Source organism: Podarcis filfolensis (genome assembly GCF_964270895.1).
Source record: "Podarcis filfolensis genome assembly, chromosome: 2".
Lineage (NCBI taxonomy): Eukaryota > Metazoa > Chordata > Lepidosauria > Squamata > Lacertidae > Podarcis > Podarcis filfolensis.
Window position 1 is genome coordinate 29245129 of NC_139605.1, and position 27113 is coordinate 29272241.

Consider the following 27113-nt stretch of genomic DNA (forward strand, 5'->3'; position numbering starts at 1 on the left):
CCCCGTCGCGGGGATTTGAACTGCTGACCTTCTGATCAGCAAGTCCTAGGCTCTGTGGTTTAACCCACAGCGCCACCCACATCCCTTAGCATCACTTAGGCCTGGTTAAAAACCAGCAGCTGTGCAGAGGAGGGGAGCAGTGTGGCACCCTCCTGGCAGTGATAGTTGAATGTGTTTATCAGGATGCAGTGGGATGAGGAGGCAGTGAGGTTGGGGGTAGGACCCTCCAGACTGGATGTTCCAGCCTGCAGGTGAATGCACTACTGTTGCTAAAATCTTGCATCAAACTTCTTAACTCAGCATTATGTCAGAACAATGCAAAAGGCCATTATCACCGCCTTCATCATTAACAAGATGTATAGCTAGATACCATCAGCATATACTACTGCAGTTGTACCAGTCTCACAATATTCCCAGCTGGTGCTGCATACAATTACAGCAAGGGAGTGAGCAGCAGTTCTAGTTCTCACCGAATGGTTTCTGACAACTCAAAACCCTGAAAACATTTTCTTCTATGACGATGCTCTGAATTTTTGAATGGTGTTCCTCTAGCCCTTTCACAAAACTACAATATTAAGGATTATGATTTTATTATTTGAGAGCCATGAAGGATGAAACAGATTTGAAACTGCTTTACCTGTGTAGTGAGAAGGCATCAACAGTTCCAAAGGCTTCAGGAATCTATGCTCAGAATGAAAACAGTTCATGGGATAAAATGGAAGCCCTGTCTATATGGTCCCTCTACAAAACACATATAAGCTAATTATGCTTATATGTAGTGGGTGACAACCATCCTCTTTAAATTTTTAAATAGATGGTAGATAGATAGATAGATGAGAGAGAGAGAGATACAGATAGATTTAAATCTTATATTTATATTTCCCCCGATTAAATATTATAATATGCAGTTTCCAGCTCTGACCCACCTTAAGACAGGGTGAGTTAAAAATCTAAACAAAAACCCACACACATAATAATCATTAATAAAAACCAACTGCACAGCATTCAACTTATCTGTGATTGTTGATCATAGTAATCATCATTACATAATTCATAGTTTTTACACCATTTAACGAATAACTTTAGCTCCAGTGAGCAGGTTTATTCGAATGATAGGACATCGCTTAATCTTCATCTAACGTTTTTCTAAAAATGCTTGTTAAAATGTGCAAGGAAGGGTTGCTTGCAGCACCATATAGCTATACCTTTCCTTATTTTTTGCACCATTTCTACTATATAATTCTCCAACCCTGCCCTGAGGTAGATGGACCAATGATCTGACTCCGTATAAGGCGGCTTCCTAATCTTTGCAGATTTCTTTTGCATTAAGTGATCCCTTACTTTGATGGCCTTTTCTGGCTATGAAAAAGCAGCCCTTTTTTCATTTCCCATTTGCAACCAATTTTCATAAGGAAACTGGAGAAAAACACTGAAGAAAATACCTACTTTGCCCTTTTCTGCAGCCCATAGCATCCTGCCTGAGACGCCTCTTAATTCAGTGGCCATCAGTTTGACAAACAGATGATAAAGAATTAAGGAGAAGAACACAGCAAAAGTCAGCTGTTGATCTTAGGAATTTCCATTGAAAGGACCCCCCAGGGGAACTTTGAGAAGTGTTCTCAAAAGAAACAGAAATCTATTTTGACCAGGACTGAGCTGAAGAATTTGGGCCCAGTAATTTTTGTAGGTTTTGAGTGGCGTGGATAGTAACAGATAGCAGGTGGGAGTGTTGGCATTCACCAGGCCTCCACAGTTGCCTGTGTTGCTGCTGCATATTGGGACGATAGGGTCCAGGCAGTGGCAAGGTCAGTGCAGTGCAAATTTACCAGCGGGATCGCCACCACCCAACCCCACTGTCCCCTACCACATGGCTAAGAGTATAACCTGATAGCTGGGAAGACGTGAGTTCAAATCCTGCCTCGTATATGAATTCATTATGCCAGCCTGCCTATGGCACACCTACTCAGAAGTAAGCTCCGCTGAGTTGAAAAGGACTTAGGAAAATGCATACAGAATTGCAGCTTAAATAGTCTCCAATAAGCTATCATCTCTTGGCCTCCATCCTCTATATACAATATAGATATACAATATACTATATACAATATACACCTGCTTTATAAAATCACTGAGGTAATATATGTGAAGCACTTTGAAAGCAGCTTATAAATGCTAAGTACTGCTATTAAACATTCTGAAAGCGCTGCCTTGGGATTTGTGTGGGTGGGGTGGAGAGGAATGTCAGTAAGGTTAAATAAATAAATAAATGGTGGGATGGGAGCAAATCCGTAAGTGTGGTAAGATTACGAAGGAAACTGGGTGAAGATGGAAGGATCAAAACGAAGATCACCTTTGTGGCCTGATAATTTTGAGATTACTATGTGGCCGTATAAAAATGTTACCAGTTTACTCAGGTTACTACAATAGCATTATAACAACACTGACAGCTTGTCGATATTAATAGGCTGGTTTAATGCATTATCAATGCTAATCCAATTTTACTCCTTTCCTGGACTCTACCAGACAACAGAAGAACAAAAATCAGCCTTAGAATGGCTGGGAACTACTGAATAACATTGGCAATACTTATATATTAATGGGAAACGGCAGCTATGTTGCTACACATACCTGCAATTCACTGTCCACTTACGACCTATTTGCCATAAAATTTATCCACCACTTCTTTTAAAAAAGCTTGCCAGCAATTTGAAAATCATGTATGTGATCATATATGTATATACAGTCACGCACAAAAACACTATGGACTAATAATAAAATCCTGTACATCAGGGGTGGGGAACCTGGGCTTGCCATGGATCAAATTTGGCCTGAGATGCCATTTCCCCCAACCATGCTCACCTGTCACTTGTGACATCAGCTGATGGGCAGGAGGATAGGCTGCAATTCTACGTTGGTAGCTTACTTCTTTCTCACCTCCCTGTGAGCTGATGGAGAGGGGAGAAATAAAGATGCCTGTTGTAGGAACTGGCTGCAAGCAGGAAGGAATCAACAAGCACAGGCCAGGCAATGTGGTGCTTCAGAACCCCACACAAGGTATTTTGACAAGTGGATGAGGCAACCCACCTGTCAAGGTTTGCCTCACAGTGGGACCAGAAAAAGATCTGACCCCACAGAGCCAAAGGGGTTTCCCACCCCTGTTGTGTATGTTTACTTATAAGCTATTAGTTTTGAATGACGCTAACTCCCAGGTAAGTGTACAGTCCTATATCCACATATGTAAGGGGAAGCCTAATTAAATTCATTACTTCTGACTAGTCATGCATAATATTGTGCTGTAACTTAGTTGCACCTAGTTCCCATTCCTTAGAAGGCACACTAAAGTAAGAGAGATTGAGAAGCACTATTAAAATGAAAATATTCTCTTTTAGCTTCTGTTTCTGGGCTTGTATATCTAATTCACATAACTGCATAATTTGATTAAATTTTAATTGGTTATTTTATTTTTAATTGTTCTTATTGTGTTCTCTGGGTTGCTTTGGAGGCCCATGTGGGGTCAAAAAGCACCTGTAAATATTTATATAAACTAAATGAATAAATTAATTCCTACTGAACTCCAACAAATTATTACTAGTTACATCTTTGAAGGTGAAAAACAACAACTATTTAATATTTTTTTACTATGTAGCCCCACACATTTTAGACGTCTGAATAACCAAAGTGCATTTTTCTTTTTAAAAATCCTGAGTTTTTCATATGAAGGAGAGTAAATCTGTTTAATTCTGCATTTGGTTGCAGAGTAAGCAATTCACTATGGATCATATCCAAAGCTGTATGCTTCAGGAAAAAAGGCAGTTGAGGAGATCTTGTGGAGAGGTCAATTGAAGAGGAACCTATCAATTGCAAAGGATAAGGATAAAAAGCAAGTTAAGGATAAGTGTGAGATTAAGCGATCCGGCTTGGTAACAGGAAATGCGGATTGAAAACGAACACAAGGGGAAGCAAAGTATTGTGGTAATACTTAGTCTCTTAATTTGGGAATGAAATACAGATCCTTAGCATGAAAGAATGGCAGGGTGCTATCCACAATCTTTCCTGCTACAGAGTAATACCCCATTCAAATAAGCATATTATTTTATTTAACAACGACTCCTGGATACTAGTATATTAGAGCAATCCTGTCATTCTTCTCCCTTTCCACAGTTATATACAGAATCTGCCTTTTCCCCACCTCCCACGTGAGTCATATACAAATTCTTTCCCTCAAAACTTCACGTCTATATTTTCACACCATACATATTTAGTAGTTTCCTTCTTCTGGGCATCAGAATCTCTTCTAGGCCTGTGCATCTTCCCTTCTCATTTTCAAGTATCAATATACTCATTTCCAATCTATTTAAGATACTGTGGTGATGGTTAGTAAGTTAGTTCTGGGCTGCAGTTTTCACTTCAGCATTTTCTGGTGTTTTCAGTGGCTGAGGGAAAGCTGGCCTGGAACATTTTTGATAGTCAGTGGGGAGCATCTATTTCTTTAAAATGTTGCTAAGAAAGGAGACTTACCACAGCAGTTACAGTATGAGGTGGCAGAGGAAAGAATCAAATCTTTTTTCTTCCTCTTAAAGAAAAAGAAAAGAAAGACTGAAAGCCACCACTTCAAAAGGCAACAGAGATTATGAGAAGTGTTCCTTTCGGGGAACAGATCAGTGGCTTGAGTTTGCCTCAGTGGCTAAACTCAAACGTTTTGTCTGTTTGCCACCACTAGAAGCACTGGCAAAGCTTTCAACTGTTTTGAAACGGTCCCTACTTTCACAAATGAATGATCTGATGAACAGTGCCAGATTTACGTATAAACTAAACAAGCTATAGATTAGGGCCCCACTCTCTTGGGGGCCCCCAAAAAAATTAAAGGGGAAAAAACTGGATGTACATCTCCAAAATATAAGATAAAAAACAAATAAAATAAAACCTACATACAGCAACAGTGTTTTGTGTTGTATAGGCTCCTATGATGTAAGTAATGGGCCCTGCCTGCTAGCCTGCTCCCTAAAAATTTCACTGGTTTGCTCATTTCTATATGTAGGGTTCCTACATTCTGCGTGAATTGCAACATGTGCAAATGGCTTTAGATACCTATTTTTTGTTGTTGTTGTTTAGTCGTGTCCGACTCTTCAACACAAAAAAACAGCAACAATTTGTTGTTGCCAAAGGCAGATGGACATATAAAAGGCCCCATTACCTTCAGTAGATTAGGGCCTCATCAAACCTAAATCCGGCCCTGCCAACAAATGTGGTAGTGGACATTTTCAGCCCACTGCTCTTACAAGCTTATCTCTTCATTCAAATAAGCTTCAGGCTTTACTAGATGCACGGACAACAGGAATCACAAGGAACTTAGCTGCTTGCCACACTGTTTTATCATGTCAGAAGGAGAACTCACCCTTCTTCTCTTCCCACCCTCATCACTAATGAAATGAATAGGTTCTGATTCATAGGTAACTTTCACATCTCACCACTGAAGATGGGGAGGGAGCTAAAAAAAAAAAAATCCCACCTGGACACCATGAATAAGTGTGGGACATTGAAGCACCTGCTTCCTGTCACAGCGCACATAGTAAGATCCACAGCTGCGCCCCCTGCCTAAAGGTATCTCCTTCTGCATTGCCTCTCTTTTCATGTGTCCACAACCATGCTTTGCCCAGTATTCTTTGTTAGGTACAAGTTCAAGATATCTCCAATAACTTATTTCATATGTTTCAGAGCCATGGCTTTCAATTATTCTGACTGAAACTTCTCAAATCCCATTTAAGATATGGCAGCTATGCAGCAAGTGAGCTGCTCCTTTTGGAAATCTGAAGTTAAACAAAGACTTTTCTCTGTAAGGTGTTTTTCATGCAGGGCCTGGAAATGCAATTACATTTAATTTTTATAATAAAGTCATACAATCACTGGAGGTATGTGTTAGAAGGTACATTTTATTGTTTTTCATCATGTAATTGTGTGCTTCGTTGCTTTTGGGCTCCTTTTTTCTCGTCGTGGGAGGTGTTGTAACTTTGGACAAACCACTTGTCTGGGGATGAGATTGGGATGTGACACTAAGCAGTACCTTGTGCTGCAAACCAAAAAACGGGGGGGGGGGAGACCCCCTACCCTTCTTATTTCATATTAGCTGTATTTTAAAGTAATGATCAAAGAGAACATGTCATTTGTGGTAAATAAAAAGATGTCCATTACAGACTAAAAGCAAATTGAAGAATATGGGAAGCATTTGGGATTTGGTTATTCACAAAAAAATGTGAGCCTGAATTCACCACTTCATCACTTACACAGAAGTTGTAGTATATAAATGCTCTGGAATCCATCTCTCTTTTTTATTAATAAGTTTATTTATTATTTTCCCATTTTACAATAAATCATACAAGTTAACAAAACCGAAAATAACTTCAAATTGACTCCCCCCCAATCTGTGGTTCATTTCATTTTATATTTATTGCTGCATATCCAGATTAATTCCTTATTTATTTATTTTCTCTAAAATTTCCTTAAGTTATCTTTACTGCTCGTTTTACATTAACTCTGTAATGTTTTATGTTGCTTACAATATATTTTCAAATATTCAATAATTTCCCCCAGTCTTTATTAAAAATTATATATTCTAGATTCCTTATTCTTCCCGTAAGTTTGGAATCCAAATCTCATCCATCCCTATGGCAATTCAATCTCCCACAGTATATAAAATGAATAATATAATACAAGCCTCTGCCCACACAATTTTAGCTTTGGGAAGGAAATAGGGGCCTAACAACTATCAGCACCACTAACAAATGGCAGTATCCAGGATTCTTTGGGGGAAGCCAAGACTATAGGAAGTACCTAAAGAAACCAGTGTCTGCATAAGCTTACAGACGATCTGCGATTTAAGATAGTTGTGTGTAAGAAATGAAGGAAAGGGGAAATTACAAAGGAGGAGTATACACAGGTAACCAACAGTTGCAGGGAGAAGGTCAGGCAGACCAAAGCACAGAATGAGCTCAGGCTTTCAAGAGAAGTTAAAATTAATTTTAGAAGGTTTCTTTGGATAAGTTCACAGCAAGAGAAAGAGCAAGCAAGGAGAAATGCTATTGGGTAACAGAGAAAAGGTGGAATTGCTCAACACGTACTTTGCCTAGGTCTTCATCCAAAAGGAAAGTGATGCCCAACCTGGTGATAACAGAATAAATTATGCAAGGAGGGAGCTGCAGCCCATGATATGAAAAGAGGTGGTAAGAGAACACCTAGCTACTTTAAATGAATTCAAACATCCAGGCCTGATGAGTTGCACCCAATGGTACTAAAGCATGGGTTTCTTATAACTGACAGATCTCTTATCTTCTTTGATAGTATTACAAGATTAGTGCATCACAGGAATGCTGTGGACATAATGTATCCTGATTTCCGTAAAGCTTATGATGAAGTCTACCATATTTTACCATAATAGAGATGGTGTCTGGATAAAAAATGGAAGGGAGTTCAAAATGTAGTTTAATATCAGCCATTATCATTGACAGCCACTGTATTTTCAAGGGCAGAAATGTAACGAGATCAGCACATCACTCAAATGTTAAATCTTGAATTACATTTTTAGACTAATGACTACATCTCAAATTAAAAAAGAGCTTTCATTTTACTTGCTTATTTATTTAAACATTCTGCCCTGCCTATTGATGTAGGGCCAAACCACATGTTATGCTTACTGTTTAGTGTGCAACTACATCTAGTGTGTTCTCTTGAATCAATTATAGAAGGTGATTCCCCCAATTGTGACTGGGCACACAGCATGTGGGAACTGGAGCATTTGCAGCCATGATCAGGACAATCATGCACACATCCAAACAGCTATGAGGTGGAGGCGGGCGGGCAGGAATTCTTATTGGCGCCAAAGGGAGAAACAGAAGCACAGAAACCAAGCGGAGAGCTTGGTCCCTCTTCCACCAGCCTGCTTCCTCTCTTGTATGACCTCGCCAGCATGGAATTTCTTGTTGTCCATTGCTAACAGATGAGCGAGAGCTTAAATACAGGACTGCTTCAAAAGCATATCCACATGGTATCTGAAGAAGTGTGCATGCACACGAAAGCTCATACCAAGAACTAACTTAGTTGGTCTTTAAGGTGCTACTGGAAGGAAAAAAATTTTTTATATCCACATGTGTGACAGTAGCCAATGCGGATGTTATAACGGCACAAATTACCATGGCTTGGTTGTTCAATGAAGCGGATTTGCAAAAACGGGCCAAGTGTCCAGAATGACATGAAATATGACATGAAATATGTGAACTTACTTTTTAAAAAATGTGGGGATAAGAACTTAATAAAATGTCTTCCAGCCTTCTCCCCACTCACAATAATCCTCTTCCTTACTTAGCTTAATGGAAAAGGTTAATTGCTTTATCTGAAATTATTCTGCTAAAATTTTCTATCAGAGCACCTTTCCACCAACAATATCTGCTTCATGCAGACAATGTAAGAGGACAGTTCACCAGCCCAACATCAAAGTTCCCATAAAGGTAGGAAACAGCTTCCTGTGCCTTTTAATGGCTGCATGACAGGGACACAAACACAGCAGTTGTGGCATTACTGCTCATTGATAGCTTAGTATTCTATTTATTTCTCTGTAATGTAGGTGAGGGGAGCTCTGTCAGGAAAGGAGTTCGCAACCATACACAACTTAATTGCTAGTGGCCATCAAACCTGGTCTAAATCTTCATCAGTACTGAACATTATTATTACTGGGAAGAGTTATATGTCAAGCTATTCAGTTTTCTCTTCACTTGCTTCTGTGAGACTAAGATGCAGTTCTAGCGGAGGGCCAGCCTTGTTTTTTAACATGAGGCAGAACTCTGCTGGGACTGTACAACTGAAGAATATAGGAAGAGGGTTGCATGATTAAATGTTCCCCCCACATGTCTGAGTAAAGCTAATAGGACGTGGAAAAGAATGCTAGCCAATCTTCCCCAATGAATCAAGTTTTCTATGTACAAGGAGCTGAGTTTAAACAAGAAGAACGTTTAGACAAGTGATCTTCTATCAGCCTTCTAAAGTGGTGCAAGAAGGCTATTTTTTCTGATATACAGATCAGCTCACAAGCCTTTGATATGTTCATATTTACACCTATTAAAATCACTTTCTGTACTATTGGCCTCAATAAAAATATGGGTCTAATAAACCCCAGTAAAAGTTAGAAACTTGCATTCAGTAATCAACTGAAACAACATAAAAGGAAAAGCCAAAGAAGAAAACGTGGGCCGCAATGACTTGTCTAACTGTACCTACTCCCTTAATAAATATATCTTAAAATAGCCTCCCAGTGATACATTTGCAGTGCAATGCAAAAACATTAGATTTAAGCTATGAAACAGATAATTTCACAGAAGTACATCTGAACTGAAGGATGCTGTCCAAACTTTATTTATTCTATAGGATGTAATGATTTTAGCCAGCATTACACTCTTTCTTTTTCAAGGAATCATAGAGTCTTGGAAGGGCCTCCAAGGGTCATCCAGTCCAACCCCCTGCACTGCAGGAATCTCAGCTAAAGCATCCATGACAGATGGCCATCCAACCTCTGCTTTAAACCTCCAAGGAAGGAGAGTCCACCACTTCTCGTGGGAGTCTGTTCCACGGCTGAACAGCTTACTGTCAAAAAGTTTTTCTCAATGTTCAGTCGAAATCTCCTTTCTTGCAACTTGAAGCCATTGGTTTGAGTCCTACCCTCCAGAGAAAGAGAAAACAAGCATGCTCCTTCTTCCATGCGACAGCTCTTCAGTTATTTGAAGATGGCTATCTTATCTCCTCTCAGTCTCCTCTTTTCCAGGCTAACCATACCCAGCTCCTTCAAGCGCTCCTCATAAGGCTTAGTTTCCAGACCCCTGAACATCTTGGTTGCCTTCCTCTGCACACGTTCCAGCTTGTCAACATCTTTTTTGTATTATTATTTCATTTTTAATGGTACAGCATCAACATAACCTTGACACATTAGTCACCTTAGTAACAAACAAGTGTACCATATTCATGCATAATTGAAATCTCAATAGGATATTCAATTTAATACATAGATAGGTTAAAATGAATTTAAATAGATAGTATTTCAACAGGATAAAATCCAGCATTGAACTGCTTCATGTTACTGCAAAATGGAAACAAGAATGCCACTTTTGAGAAGTCCACACTCTGTTTAAAACTGAAAACCTGGAAAATTCCACAGCCAAAATATAAAGTATTTGTGTAAAAATTATATACCAATTATAACAGTAACCAGATTCTACTATCACTGGTTACTATTATAACTTTAAATTACCTGAGTGTTCTATTGTCACCATTGTGTTACAATTTCTCTCTCTCTCTCTCACACACACACAATATTACAGGTTAGGAGCAGGTGGATTGTAGTTCACTTTTCTGTAAAGTGAGGGCTATCATATGCAGATTTGGTCTAATCTAGGTAGATGCACTGCTGGGAGTGAACTGAAACTATTCATCAGATGGTTTAGATAAGATCAGGAAAGAGCTTAGATCATTCTTTGCTAAGCTGCTGCCCTCCAGATGTTTTGAACTACGACTCCCATCAGCCCCAGACAGCACAGCCCTGTTCCTTTCAGCTCCTCGCTCCAAATACCTCTTTGAATTCCTTTGGAGCTTGAAAATAAGAATGAAGACTTGGCATAAAAGGTCTCCAAAAGAGAAAACCTGCTACACAACTCATACTTCTGAAAAGGTTGCATTCTGAGCTTTTTATTAGCAATGTTTTGGGGAATATAATAATAGAATAAGTACCCTACTGATGGCTTTTCTAGTCCAGCATCCTATTCTTATAGCGGCCGACCAGATGCCTCAAGCAGGACATGTGTGTAATAGCTCTCTTCTGCCATTGTTCTTCAGCACAGGTAGTCAGAGGCCCGTTACCTCTCAGCCTGGAGGTTGAGGTCTTCTACCATCGACATTTAGAGGGCAAGCATGTAAACCAGGCCCTCTGCTGAAGTTGCTCAAACGTAACAGGCACAAAATAGCCTACTAGCCACAGATATCGGTAATGCATCCATTTTAAAAAAATGCACTCCATTCTTCTGCAATCTAAAAACTGACTTCTGCAGGACAAGGCATCGACTCTTGAGCAGAGTAGATTAAGGAACTGTGCAAGGGGCAGTTACCAAAAGTCCATGCTGCCAGCGCTAACCAGGGAGCACAGAAAACAAATCTTCAACATGTGGTGCACAATGTTGCTGTTGCCATGGCAAATATTCATGTTTCAAGAGAAGTGTTGAATCTTGTATCAGAAGTCAAATTGGCTGCCAAGACACATTTTCACAAGTAAGGGAATTTTTGTCTTTTCAGAATGGAACCATTTTTCAGTTGACACTGACTTTTCCCTAAAATAAATTCCTCAGTAACTAAGCCAATCACACTTGACTGAGTCCCAAAAAAATAAAAAAAATGAATTAGTCTATTCCACTACAGAATTGTCAACAGTTTTGTGTGTGTGCATGCAAATGCCTTAAGAGTTATTTAGAAAACCCAATACTCCAATGCTAATAAATATTTAAACAGCTACCTCAAAAAAGACCTTAATTGCAGCACTGAAAGTCATTCAGATTCTAATAAGAGAAGGAAGACAAAGAGTTGACTTTGCCTGTCCAAGTTCCTTCCACAAATGTAAGATTCAGTTTCCACCACAAACATATAGCCACGAATCTAAAACTCAGGATGAGAGAGACCAAAAAAGAAAAGAAAAAAGGAAGCCAACTGTTCTGCAGATTTCTGGTCATTTTGTATCTTTGAGGAACAAACTTTAAATTCACAGTGTTTCAAAAGAAAAACATTGATGATTATAGTAAAATATTCCAATCTCCTTTGTGTCAAGATAGTACTATAATTATTGATCCAATGGAAAACTTGCTTGAGTGGAATGCACTTCTGATTAGGGGAGATTTCTGCCAATTCCCATCTCCACAGATGCAGTCCCCCATGCTACTGTGAATACTATTTCAGAGCTTCCCCTGTTTTTCAGGAGTGGCCTTTTAAGTGTCCAAGGAGCGCAGTGGGAAGGAGGTGAGAGAGCCCCATTATTCTTAGGACCCAAATCAAAGGACTGGGTCCACAGTAAGCTAGTCCTATTTAGATCCTATTTAAATCAATGTGAAAATTAAGTCAAAGCTAAGTGATATCCTGTCAATGTCAATGGGAACTAAACTCAATTCACTTTTCAATTTTGTTTTATTTAATCAAACCACAGACAAAAACAAAATCTATAATCCCTGAGTAAAAACCATAAAATGTGAAACTAGATGGCGATGGTGAGCTATGGCAAATTCAAAATATTTTTCAAAACGTTTTTTTAAAAAAGCATTTTCACAGTGTTTTTTTTAGATATTTGTAGATTCCACCTTAGATTTCTCATCTATGTGAAACTTTCTGTATGCTGCTCTCAGCTGGCATGTGTTCCTCTCTGATTTCTAGTACTAAAGGCTTTTTAAAAAAACTTTATCACATGGACTTTGTCACAATGGACAACAAATCTCTATATCATTCTGTCCATTTCGGTCCATTTCATCCTTACTTAATTACAGCAAATTGCTTATTAAAATACTTGAATCTCAACCAAAATACTTCACTTATTTTCTTTTAAATTATATACCTTATTTTTTCCCCTTTCTTGCCTCTCCTGGTACTACATTTTGTATTGTAGTGTACTGTAGCCCTGTGTTGTTGTTTTCTTTCATTTGAATCAAGCAATTGAGCAGAATCCCTGTATTGCAAAAAAGCATCAGAATTTGTCCAGCTTAGACAGGATAAAGCCAAGGCCTAACTTACAACAGTATGCTTTAGAGCAGGGGTAGGCAACCTAAGGCCCATGGGCCGGATGAGGCCCAATCACCTTCTCAATCTGGCCCACAGATGGTCCAGGAATCAGCGTGTTTTTACATGAGTAGAATGTGTCCTTTTATTTAAAATGCAACTCTGGGTTATTTGTGGGGCATAGGAATTCGTTCATATATTTTTTTTCAAAATATAGTCCAGCCCACCACATGGTCTGAGGGATGGTGGACCAGCCCTCGTCCGAAAAAGGTTGCTGACCCCTGCTTTAGACAGTCAACACACAGCCCAACCATCTGAGATACAACCTTAGCCTAACACTTGACTAATTCAGGTGGGCTAAAATAAAGCCCAGATTAACTTGCAGTTTGTAAAAATGTTCAGATCCAACATCTTCCCAACCTAGCCATAATGGAAGCTCAGACCTACCTATCTTCAGTCTGTGAAAGGATCTAGCTCAGAAGGGATATAACTCAGTTTGTATGAAATTTGCTGATCAGACTAAACAGCTGCCCACCAAATCAGTAATAAGATTAGCTCCACAGAGAACTCAAACTTGGTTTTCACTTTTTCAGATTACACATTCGTAGTAACGGTGGCAGCAGTGGTAGTTGCTAATGGTATTACAGTCTTTACTATAGCATAGTCAAAGTTCTTTTATTACTGCAAGGAAGACAACAATACTGATGATTATCAGCAGCTATTGCATATGTACAATAATGGTTTCTTTCCCCTTTTATAAGAAAAGAAAAGAAAAAAAGAATGCATATTTGCATTACCATCATAATAACTACCACAGATTGACATGATATGATTGAGTATAATGGCTTCTGTGGAACCATTATGGTCGATCAGCAAATAATATACTTTTGCAGTTGTCTAACTACATATTTGCACATGTCAGCTCTTGTATACTTCAGTGACATAATTTAAAAGAAATGTTTTTTTAAAAAAAAACCTGTAAGAACAAACAACGACAACACAATATACTGGGGGGGGGTCAGTTCTGTCTAACATACAAAACTGGGAAATGTTAAATTTAAAGACAAAACTCTAAAGAAAGAAAATATCTTTAACTCACTGAACAATGTCAAGTGTCTGAAGAAATCCAACAAATAAAATAAGGAATCAGTTTGAAAACCTAAAAGTGGAATTATATGGTGATGTTCAATTGAGGTGTTCCACTTACACAATGGATTTCCGCTTGGTCAAATGTGAATTCCCCTGCCACCCATACCCCCTACAGCCCCACACTGTACCCCCACAAGTTGCTCTGGAGGCTTGGAGAATCCTCTAAAACACATTTAGGGACATGGGGGGCTGCAGTGGAGAGGGGAGGAAGGAGAATTCCATTGCGTCCACTGGTGCAATGTTAGATCACACCCATAAGACATACAACGAGGACTGCTACCAAAATCAAAGAAAATCTGCAAAGAAGTACAACAAACTCTGCATAAAAAAAAATACTCACCAAAATCCACAAGCAAGATCCACCTGGTTCCAGCACACCCACCCCACCCCCAGTTGAGTCAAATATCACCAGGCCTCTGCAGCTGTCTCCGTTGCTGTGATGCACTAATGATCTAAGTGCCCCTTTTAAAAGAGGATTGACTTTGCGAATCTGGAATGGACGCCAAAAAGGCAAGGGTATGTTGAAATCTTGTGGAAAAGGTTATCACCTTCTAATTCAAAGCATGGGCCCATATTCTCAGCTTATGAAACATCAGATCGCAAATTTGTAGAATATCTGGCTTCAGAAGTAGCACTGATGAGACATTTATACTTGAATGCTATATGGCAAGTGCCTATGACTGCTGGACAGTTTAAAAACCCTCTCAACTGTTTGAAGACCATTTAATGTTCCTGTGCAAAGAACATCCAGGACATTAGAGTCAGAATTCACAAAGGACATTTTGCTGGCAAATAGTCCACAGCTAACTATTTCCTCATGCATTGAGATTTTAAGTAATTCTTAGGGGCTTTGTAGGAAGGGAGTATTAATGGAGGGTAGCAGTGGAAACCTATGCATTGATTCAATGAATGTGGCCCTGTATGAACATTACACATTTATGACCCATGCTTTCCTGGTTACAAAGCTCTTCAAGACCTACTTCTGAGAGCATATAACTTGGATTAAAAAGGGCAGTTCTGAGTACTGAAAGCCCAAAAGTAGCCTGTATAAAATAGCCAGAAATTGAGTTCTTCTTTTCTTAATTTGGAAAATATCTTTCTAAAAGCCCACTCTACCACCCGGTTAAGGAACAATGCTATGGGTTAAAGCTGTTGGTTCCCAGTAATTTGGCTGCGAGCCAGGGTTCAGAGTAAATGGACAAAATGAGCAATACTAAGACATGTTCTTTGGGACTGACAGAAGGTATAACCCTCTGAAACCAGCTCGCCTTCAGAACAGTGGTGGAGATTCATGCTCTGGCACCGGGGGGTGGAGAGCAGGTGGGGGCAGGGCTGGCGCACGTCCTGGGAGCGTGGCGCACCACCTGAGGGGGGATGAAGCCCAGTGTGGGGGGGGGGCAGCCGCGATGGCACCCCACTGGGGTCGCGCTGCCGGGGGCGGTGCGCTCCCCCCACACTCCTCTTCCTCCGCCAGTGCTTCAGAACAGCAGTTTTCCAAAAGGATCGAATCCACAAAACAAGCTTGAGGTAAAAACTCCTGGAAAATTGCTTTCTCATATTTTGGCACTTTTTTTGAAACAAGGTTAGGTTCCAAAAGGCACAGCCTTCCACAGAGACTGGAGCTCTTGAGGGGCAATTCATATAGACTGAGAGGTCCTGGAGCTAAGTTCTGGCTGGGGGGAAATAGCCCTGAATACTGGGGAGTAGGGGAGAGAAAGGCTGCTGCGGCAGCTAGAGTCAGCCCTGGTGGGCTTCCGCATGCCCATGCACTGAGATGGCGCCTCTTTGCTACTGCCCTCAACATCTTGGTGGTCATTTACAGGCCCTACACTTCAACTCTAAGGCCCAGTCCTGGTTGCACCATTGTTCCTGAGGACAGTCATGGCTGCTCAAATGGAGAAGAAAAACGTAAATGCCCTGAGCAAAACAGAATGAAGCTAGCTTTGTAACTTATTTAACAAGTGGGTACTTCTTTCGATTCTCATGTTCCCTGCCATTCAGTGCCTTCTGTAAAAGTTCACCCTCTCTCCTTCTCTTGCTTTACTGACTGTTGGTATGAAGAAGCAGTCTTCAGCAATCAGGTACAGAAAGCGGAACAGTTGACTCCTATAAGTTTAATTCTACCAGCACTTGACAAAAAGCAAAATGTGCTGTAGAACTACCTGTTGGTAGCAATAAGCAGATGCTCCCCCGCTTCTCCTTCTGCACCTTTTCAGATACAGCAGTGTGAAAACCAACCACGTTTGATAAAGAGATGGTAAATGTACAAATAAGCAGACGTGTTTCTTCTTAAAACGCTCTGCGCTGTGTGGAAATTCAGAGCCGTTATCTGTTGCAGACCTGTAACGCCCCTTTTTTCTCTCTAAAGAGAACTTGTGCACATCTAAAACTGCAGAACCTGTTGAGAACATTTTGCTTTCAGCTCAAAAAACTTTTGCTCACTGTATTCAGCAAACAATGCACTTAAAAATATTCTATCCACCCTGCTACCTGCTGCAGACAACCATCTGCAGAAAGCATGAAAAATGCTTTACAAAACCATTCCATTAAAGTACCGTTTAAAATTAGCTCTCTGTTACATCCAAATGCAAATATTGCTCTTTTGTAACAGCACAGCAATAGTCTTACATAAAGTGATTCCTGGGGAGGGTATGCATTAGCGTTCCAATCCAGAAGTGTACACTCAGGACTGCCAGCCAAGCAGGCTTCTTTACTGAATGAATAGTTGGAAATAGTATCATACATGCTCCAGGAGATGCGTGTGCAGAGAAATCGGCAGAGAAAGCACTGGTCATGGGGCAGGAGTTCCATATGCATGTCACAGGGTTCAGCATGCATAAGGACTCTAGCATCCTATGCGAGGAAACAGGGGTGAGTTCATCCAACTGTGCAGTGCAACCCAATACCATTTCAACCTTGAAATTACATATTTAACACTTTGTGCTGAGGAAGGTACAGTAACTACAATGCCACTAGAAGGTGGTGCACAGGTAACCATCACATCTATATTTGTTTCTGCATCACTTCCACAATGCAGAGTCACCTTATGCCTCAGCTCCATGCTGCCTCTTATTATAACTTGCACGCAAGGCAGTGACTTAGTTCGGTATAGTGGTCCAAGTGGCTGCTGGATCCCAGCCACAGCACTTATTTGCTGGTGTTGTAAGGATTGGGCTATAAGCCTCGCACAGTCTTGTGTACAAGTGGCCCCCTAGCTGAACCTGGACACCTGCAAGGTATACCTGGACCCATGCTTGTTTTTAGCAAGGTTACTTCAGTTAAATAAAAAAATCATGGGAGACAACACAAGACTGGCAAACTGTGGCAAGCCCATCAAAGCTTTTTTTTCTCTTGCAACCTGGTAAAAAAAAAAAGTCATCTGGTAGAGATACGACTTGTAGTCCTTATTTTGCCTGCCCTTGGTATAGCACAATCCCATTAGGAGCCTTGCAGAACAAATGGAAAATAATTGGTTACTTTGGGAGATGAATGAAGGGTGAGTGAAATGGGAGAGGGGACAACTGTTAATGAGAAGAGTTCCCGCCACCCCAACTGACGAAGTCAATTTCACAGATGCAACTACTGAAAAATGCTGTAAATGTATTTGTTGGGAGAAGGCTACAGAGAAACAAAACAAAGATACAAAATGCCTTTCTACATGTGACAAAGCAGTACTGGAACAATACAAAAGGTCTCCTTAGCTTTGTGGCATGTGATATTTTGAGGCTCTCAACTCCTTAAGGACATGACTGTGGTGGAAATAATTCTCACAATTAATATATGTATGAAGTTACGGAGTTCACACTGCCCAGTGAATCCTAATCCACCTACAGCGCACAAACATATCTATATAATCTGTCACCTTCAGCAGAATTCATTAAAATAATGTTATATCCCCCCTTGTTAAATGTAATTCTTTTAATTGAATTTTAATCTTACTGCATTATTTGGTAGATTTTTAATTGACATTTGTGGTAATTAATTGGTAAGCATTACAGCTTTGTCTGAAGAATTTAAAACAAAATTTGACACAGAGATTGGCTAGCCAGTGTTGGGATCTGCCTGCTGGGAACGTTTCATCATTCTTTCAGCCCATCCTGCTGATCATAGGTTAGGGGAAATGATGGACTCTTTTTTACAGTCGAGAATTACATTACTAATATATTCCATTACCACCACGCAAATGTCATGTTAATTTCTGATCATCATCAAGTCAGACAATGGTTTCCACACTGGCAACTAGCCAATTAGTTATGTGGAAAAATATTCAGCCAATTATGTTACTTGAATTAGGTTAAGGACTCAAGAGAAAGCAAATAAATGCTTTGAAACTACTTCAGAGATAAAATGTAAGTTGACACCGTCTTCATGTGCTGTACAGGATGTTATACAGTATGATAGGCACCTGCCAACATCCATAACTGTTTATGAAATCTAGCCGTCCTTTATGATGGCAGCAAAGAGCGGCATTTCCCCCCAATATTTGGTTCATTGTGTTAGGAGGAAAACCAAAATAGCTAGGACTGAGCACACAAGGCTTATAAAACACATTAGGCAGTATATATTAAATTGCTTAAATTGCATTCCACCCCCCTCCTGAAAAAGTTTCATGAAGAAGAGGAAAAAGAAGATAGAACGAAGTTTACTTGGATTGCTGTCAAAGTGCAGGACAAAGTTATAGCAGGCCATTGCCTGCCATCCAATACTGGCATCAAAGGGAGCAGAGTTTGCATTCTGGAGCCTGAACTAAGGATCTACATCTTTGCTTTTGATGCCATTTTAGGACACATTCTCTGTTTGTAAAGATAGTCACATATAAGTTAAATCATAAGAGTATTAAGCAAAGAGCCAATAGTTCTGACACAAAATAAGTAACTGCCAAAGGACACCAAAATGGAGCAAGGAGTGGGGAAGCCAAATGCATCATTCAGATTTTCATCATACCACGTTTGTATCAGAGTAACACCCAGGCCTCTTCCGATGTTCTGCAGGATAAAACTGTGGAGCTTTCCTATTATTTTGGGTTATTAAGCGAATGTTTACAAACACAGGGATGGGTTTTGCCATCTTCATGTTTAAAAAATTGTGTGCAACTACATTAAAATGGGGGGGGGGGGATCCTTAGCACCAGCCCCAGTCTTAAGAGATATTCTTGCACAGCAAGATTCCCCTTTATGTTGCTAAGCAAATGAACAATGCTGATATATTTTTTGAGATCTGAGGAGAGTACATAAAAATCCCTCTCACTGAATCTGGGTGTATATACTGGATTGCAAAGCTGCATACTTTTATTTCTCAATATGATGGTTTAACAAATAAAGATTTAAGTATAAACACTTGGGATTTATGTAGAACTTCCATGTAAACATACTTGCATGTGAACTTAGCGAAATCGATCTATTAAACTGTTTACTGTGTCAGCCAGTAAAACATGAAGTTATAATAATCCATGTTTAATGGCAGGGTGACTCCTGGAAAATAAAAGCACAGCCCCTTTAAAATATGTGTTAATTTTATTTTTGAATGAAAGTGGATTTATAATAGGCAAAGAGGGTTATTGATTACATGCCAGCAATGCAAAGTTATTATTTAAAAGGAAGTTGGGGGGGGGGGATTCCATATACTTTAAGCAAACTCCTAGTTGAAAATCCTTTCTTTTCTGTTTAATCTAAAAACCAAAAACTGAGCTCAATTTTCATTCTTCTGACTAAAGAATAATTGTATTTCTTCCAGTGCAAAATATTTGATAAATAAAAAGGTAGGCCAAAATAATTATAATATGAATGATGGAATTGCTTTAGACCTAAGCTAGTAATTCAGAGGTCTGGCAGTACCAATCACACACGACTAATCACCAGCATGTTTGCAAAATGAAATAAGGAACGTATGAGCTGCTGGAGTTTTCCTGATAGTTTAGCCATGGTGAGGTGATCAGAGAGTATTACATCTGCACCAGGCAGATTATGGAGCAAAAGTAACTACAACAAAGTAATTCTACAGAACAATTCCTGCCACTCCCCAGAGAAGGAAGAGAGATATGGTGGTGGTAGGTGACTCCCTACTGAGGGGGACAGAGGCAGTCGTGAGTGGAAGTAGCAGGATATGTGTGAGTGACTTGATCATGTCACACGGTATGCACACATGGCATATGCATGTCCCCCCAGATATTGAGGGGGCCCATCCCCCTTCTTGAAAATTTCAGCGGGGGGGGGCTTGCCCTCCCCTGCTGGCGCTCCTGATTCTATGTATCTAAGGCCAGTGACATCATTTTGTCAGTAGGACAGAAGTATACTAAAATGCTGAATATTCTGTGTGTATTGTCTATTTTGGGACCCAAAGTATAAGATACTGAAGCTCCTATACATTCATTTTAAGTTACTATTACAAGTGAGGCATCCACAGCACTGCTGATCAACCGATTCCCAATAAGCCTTAGATCTTTCTGTGCTGACTTTACATGTCAAAAAACATTATCAACTTTCATTATGAAACTATTTTTATTCTAAATAGTTTAATAAAATGAAATGTACTGGGAACTGTCTATAAATTACTGAGTTGCAGCTATATTTTGTCACAATTACTACATTCATTATCTATTTAGCACGTTTAGCAAGAGTTTCCAATATACTGGCTGCACTGAAATATCACACTAAACCTTGGGTTAACACAATACGAACAATCTGTAGAGACTCTTGGGTTCTCCTGTCCTCACAAAGAAGAGTTTGAAAGCTTCCTCCTCCTCCTTTGGTTAACCACAATTTGTCATGTGGTACCGACCAACGGACTGCGGTTCACTTTAACTATGGTTATTTAAAAGAAGCCAACTTTAAATTACGATTTCAACAGCTGGCTAGTTTAAAGTAATCACAGTTAACAATAACAAGCTTTAGAACCAGAAGACATGGAAAGCTGTGTTTAACTCAAAGTGGAAGCTTCCAAACTCTTACTTATGGCCAAACAGCAGAAAGCGGGAATGAAAGGCTAAGGCTAACAGCAGATTGTTCCCATCATGTTAAACCATGGTTGAGCATGATGTTTGAATTCTCTGCAATCTTCACAAACCTATAAAGTAGTTTAGTTTGCACATGGGGCTATTCAAGGAAGATGACTTATCTACAGTCATGTGGTTTAAAGGAACTTGATTCACAGCTCACATTCTTAGCAATAACACTACACCAGCTCTTCTATCACTGTTATAATACCAACAATGTTCTAGATCAGTAGTTTCCAACCTTTTCCAACCTGGGAGCCACCTCAATTTCTCTCTTTTTTACCATATATTATTATGAGGTTGTGCTGCTGTTGCAACCCACCTTAGATGAGCTTGGAACCGGTAGGAGGTCCCAACCTGCTAATGGAAGACCAATGTTTGAGATGATTAACAAAATAAACACTATTAATGACAAAAGTGGAAGGGGGGGGAAAGTTTTGGGCTCATTTTTAAGCATCTCTGTGAGTTCTTAGGAACTGAGTTTTAAATTACTGAGACTACTTACATTTACATTATTGACTTACCAGTTTTAGTTGTGGTTATTATGCATCTTCGTTCATGGCTGATGAAGTTTTGGAAGGGATTGACCCCTTTTCATTTCCAGCGTATTCAGAAGCCAGATTCACTCAGGTAAGTGATTCACAGCATGCTGTAACAGGAAAAAACTCTGGATCAGAAGAATGCTTGGTGGATTGGTTCCTTTCACAAGAAGCATCACCAATGAGGGAAGGGGGGAAATTGTCACAGGATGTAATTTTATCTAACAGTCATTTTTTGCTGTTATAAACAGAACCATTGCCTAAAACTTCATCAAAATGTATTCTGGTTTCAATATGTTTCTTTGTTAAACAGTAAATTTACCACTACAGTAAGCTCACAAGTTACGCAGATCCCCCACAAGTTATGGGGATCGTGCCTTAATCCCAAATCGTGTATAGCCAAAGCACAATGGGTAAAACGGCAGATGGGGTTGCCAAAGTCTTTTTTTTTCTTGGATGGACGCCTGCCCCCTTCTCCTTAACACACAGTTTTCGGTGTGAGGGGGTTGTTTGAAGTCATATTCAACACATTCTCATTCTTTGCTTTTATACGGCACATTGCTGTATATTACAGGCTCTATTGGTAAGAACATTAGGGGAGCTCTGCTGCCAAAGGCCTATCTAGTCTGGTGTCCTGTTTCCCACAGTAGCCCAACCAATGAGAAGCCTACAAATAGGACATGAGCGCAACAGGCCTCTCCTGCTTTTGTTCTCCATCTTAGAATTCCCTCCTATAAGAAAGGAAAGGAGTAATGTTTCCTCTAAGATCGTGCTGGATCTGCCACTCACATTTTTCTAAGCAACTGACTTGAAAATATTTGTTCTTAGTAATTTTTTGTAAAATCTGCTATTATAACAAAAATTCGTAACATTTAAATCCATTACTCTACATTTAATTGACTAAATGTTGCAGCCCTATTCAGATAGTTTCCTATTTGTGAGTGGAAATATTTGCTTGCAGCTAATTTGGCCTATATGTTAACAATGCAGCAAGGAAAAGAGTTTGGTTATTGAAATGAATGGAAGAGTTGGAGGGCAGAAGGCCCAGCACCCATGTTCTTTCATTTTAAGGAAGCTCACATACACATTGAAGTTTGCAGCAGTAAACACCATAAAAGACGAAGCAGGTACTTGTTTGTAAGTACACAACAGTATGCATGAAAGGAAGCCATGACTACATGTTCACAGTGTGTTTACAAAACCACATCACCAAACATTCTAGCAAGAAGGCACAGAGGTTCGTTCATTTTACCGTTGTTTTAAAAAGCACCTTTCTGGCAGAGTATAGGCTAGCCATGACTACAAATTACATACAGCTCAGACACTGGAGGACAGAGGACAACAATACATTTATGTTTATGTTTTTAAATATAAGCCGCTTGGAATCCTTGGTAACAAAAATGACCAATAAATCTAAATAATAACAGCGGGTAGTTGAAGCACAAACAAGGCTTCTAATCTTTTTTTAAGACTTGCAGCAAGCTGCTTTTCAACGTGCATATTTTTAAAGGCAGGCAGTTGCAGTTTTTAAAATCTATTTATGTACTGCTTGATTGCAATAAAGCCTCTAAGCTGTTTACAAAAAAAGTTGGGATTAGACAATCCAGCAGTCCCTCCCAACTCAGTGTCACTCTGATGCCCATTACAGTTGTTTCCCAAAACTCCATGTCCAAGGAAAGAACCGAAAGCACATGGAGCCCACATATTTTATCATATAGACCATGGACTCAAGGACAGCTGCTGCATTTTATTAAAGAGGGGTTATCAAGTGGTGATCAAAGGTGAAGCTAAAACATTTTAGGCTCTACTGCTCTTAAATACTCATCTCTACAAGAAATGTTTGTTTGAACATTATTATTAACATGGACATGTGTAAACAACACGTTAGGGTAGCACTGCTGCTATCCACATGTGCGTAAAATGAAGCCTCTCCAGTTGAAAAACATTTTGCAGTCTAAGGGGATCAGCGTGCATATGCACATGTTGAAATAAAAACAAGTGCAAGGACAACAAAAGTAATCAAATTAGATAGTCCTTCCTCAAAGGGATTGGAAACAGGGTATTATCAAAGTTTCATATCATTGGGGAAAAGATGACACCATCACACTTTCTGATTTACATATTTGAGGATGCATGCACACACGGTAGGTAATATTCAGCTTGTTAATTCTGAGAGTCTGTTCAAAACAACAACTGTTCTGCATGGAGCAGGTGGAACCTGCCCCCTGCCCCCAGTCAGATTTTAAGTGCATGTCTGGGAATCAGCCTTTAAAAACAACTGGTGTGTGTTCAAACAGGTTAGGAGATGAACAAATATACTCTTATTTTCTTGTTTACTTTCCTTCTTCAACAATCCCCACTTTGTCAAAATGTCTACAGGGAACCTGAATGGAGCAGCTGCAAGGTCCCCAAGGCCAAGGCATCAGGTTGTTTACAAAACAGTCCTACCACCAAGCAACAAAACAAAAGAAAACATTTTGTTCTTCTTTGCTAGAATTCAGTACAACTTGCAGTTTAAAAAACAAAACAAAAAACAACCCTGCACCTCGCTCATATATCTTTAAGTGAAGTTAAATGTTAAGTCATATATTTTAATCCAAACAAGTTTAATTTTAGTGAATGCCCATGTCACTTGTGACACGGCCCTTTGATAAATGAGCTGTTTGGGGAAGTTATGAATGAAGCGATATAGGAGCTTAATCTTCTCAACACTGCTGCCTATTGCTTATTGGAAACTTGACACAATGATTTCTTGGAAATAAAGAAGAGGTAAAAGTGGTTTATATCATGAACCGGGTCCTTCTGGGAGAACCTGAAAGTATTTCAAAAAATAATAGCTTGGAATTGAAAGTAAACGAAGCCAAGGATCTCATATTCTTGGGTCCCACAAGGTAACGGGACTCTGTTTTTCCAAACAGGTTATGTAGCATTGCATGAAGTGGCACAATATACTTCCCTTCCCCTTATTTTCTTTTAAGAAACAGAAAGTACAAATGGTATTGGACAAAGGCAGGAAGGGGGGGAAAGCAATTTTGAGAGTGTTAGCATTACCTCAACAAGGGAACATTTGCACTGTCATGTTATTATTATAAATGTTATTATTGTTACTGTCGTATTTATTATCTGCCCAATAGGTCCCAGTGCGAGTTACAATTTAAAATTCAGTACTAAAAACTGTTAAATTAAATCGCAAGAACAAGAACAGGGTCGGCACTGAAAACACACATCTCCGGTGTCAAAGGCCAGGGTAAAGAGGAAAGTACTCAGCATTCACCCAAAACTGTACAGTGAAGGTGCCAGTTGAACCTTTTTGTGGAGGGACTTTCACAATTTTGGGCTTATGCCAAGTCAGCCACAGCTGACTCCAGTACTGGGAAGACATTTGCATGGGTGCAAATGTGGGTTATGAGCATGTTAAGACTTTTCTCCAGCATTATACTGAACACAATGAGTAGGGAATGTCACAATATCTTATGTGATACATGCAGAAAGCCCCCGTTCAATCCATGGCATCTCCAATTAAAGGATGTCAGATAGCAAGACTGGGAAAGACCTCTGGCATGGGGTTTAATACGTAGCCTGAAGCTACATATATGTTCTTTTTTGTTACTCAAAATTACATGCTGCAATTATATGGATTGGGTTGCAGCACACAGTGGGTAGGTGGGGGGCACGTGGGGGGAGGAGGAGAGAGAAAGGGCTTCCACAACTCTTTGAAAATTTGACCTCCACTGTTCCCAATAGCTTAAAAAAAATAAAAATCCCACGGTTATTAGTGGGACACTTTTTTTACTCCTGGAATTTGCCCCTTAGGATATGTGTTAGGGGAGGGTAAGGGTTGTGGCAGGGGAGGGAAGCAGTAAACCTTCTCTCCCTGTACACTCTTGTTCCAATCTGGAATGAGCCCTCTATGTTTAGTTTTGAGTGAAAAAAAGTGCATACATTGCCACAGGCCACTTGTTAATTACCCTATAGTGGTACCTCTGGTTACGAACTTAATTTGTTCTGGAGGTCCGTTCTTAACCTGAAACCCTTCTTAACCTGAGGTACCACTTTAGCTAATGGGGCCTCCCATTGCTGCCGGCATACGATTTCTGTTCTCATCCTGAAGTAAAATTCTTAACTCGAGGTACTACTTCCAGGTTAGCGGAGTCTGTAACCCGAGGTGTTTGTAACCCAAGGTACCACTGTACACCCCAGTTTTCTTAATGGTGATCCTTTCCGAACAATTCAGGAATGCATCTAACCAACTATCACTAGGCCTGAGTAAGATAGGTCAAAGCCTTCCCTCACTTCTTGGTAAGTCATCAGTGCTCAGAGGGTAACAATGCGAAGGTGAAGGAACAAAACATATAGTTCTCTTAAATTTCATGATATAAGGTCAGACTACTAACAACTGTCATAGAGATTCTCTGTAACCACTGATCTGATTATCAGCTGTTGTTGTTGTTGTTGTTACAACAGGGAGGCCCTTTGAGGTCTCTTCAGAGGGGGGATTATTTTTCTTAAAAAGGATTATTTTCCTATCTGCAGAGAATGTGATTCCTCCAGCTTCCTCGGAAGTTCCTGAAGGGGAACTCCCTGGTGCACCTAATTCCAGCTCACTGTTGGGGCTTCAGTTGTTTAGGCTGCAACTATCAGTTGATCATTGTTGTTTGCAGAGAGCACTGCATTGTGCTTTGAAGCCCCAACAATCAGCTGAAAGTTGGGGCCTCATTCCAAAGGGCTATGCAGAAGCAGACAAGCAGTAATCAGCAGCACATGCAACCCCTTTTTTGGCCCAGCTGCGAGTTTACCTACCCCATGCTTGAGGGCCAAGTGAACATAGCCTAGCCAAAATAGCCTGGAGGGCTTAATGAGGTCCGTGAGCCAGAGGTTCCCTACCCTTGCTCATCAGTGGCACCTACCATAGCTGGGGAAAAGGCACTCCTGTCCATAGGCATCACCTGCACACCTAGAAGCAAGGCTGGGTACAGAAGTACCCTCCAAGAGCTCCTGGTTTTTCAGGAACGTGGGAGCACAGGGAAATAAGCTGAATCAGATCGGTTGGTCCATCTATTGCTCACAATGAATGGCAGCAACTCTCCACAGTATCAGGCAGGACTTTCTTTCCCACCCCATCCTGGTGGTCCCGGGGATTAAATAGTATTTAATAGGTTTAAATAATATTTATGAAGCACTTTAGGATCTCAAACTGAAGGCCTTATTGCATCTCAGGAGCCTATTATTAAAAATCTTTTGGGGAGACAGGCAGTCAATAGCAATGGGGCTGTGTGAATGGTGGTAGAAAAATGGGTCCTGAGATACTCATCTCTGCCGGTCAAAATATATTTCCAAACAAGTAAATGCCAATTCAGAACATACAAACACATTACCTTTATGACCAAAAAGCATTTTACTCATCCTTTCAAGATCCCTCTTTGCTATTGTTAACAGTAAAACCTTTTGTAGCCGGGTTTTCTCTCTTCAGTTGCTTATCCTTTTAATCTACTGTATGTTGTGAACCCAGCTCTGTCACTTGTCAAGCTCTCTTTAGAACCAATGACAACAGCAGCGCCCCACCAAAGGCTAACCGCCCAAACATTCAGCATTCCTGGCACACAACGCAAGCATGCCACATCCCTCTGGTTTTCTTTATCTCCCAGGAAAGTCAT

At 40.0% G+C, this 27113-nt stretch overlaps 1 protein-coding gene across 29 annotated transcripts in view; it reads right to left on the minus strand.

The window, feature by feature from the left end:
• Positions 1 to 27113, minus strand: part of FOXP1 (forkhead box P1) — a 534652-nt gene that overhangs the window by 428509 nt on the left and 79030 nt on the right. For 20 of the 29 annotated variants that reach the window (XR_014544949.1, XR_014544950.1, XM_083601038.1 and 17 more), the window contains one exon: positions 21445 to 21569. The gene's annotated coding sequence lies outside the window, so the exon portion shown is untranslated. Of the gene's footprint in view, positions 1 to 2856; positions 2943 to 4515; positions 4571 to 21444; positions 21570 to 27113 lie in introns of those variants that run through there. The other 9 variants (XM_083601029.1, XM_083601039.1, XM_083601069.1 and 6 more) reach the window with 3 other exon arrangements.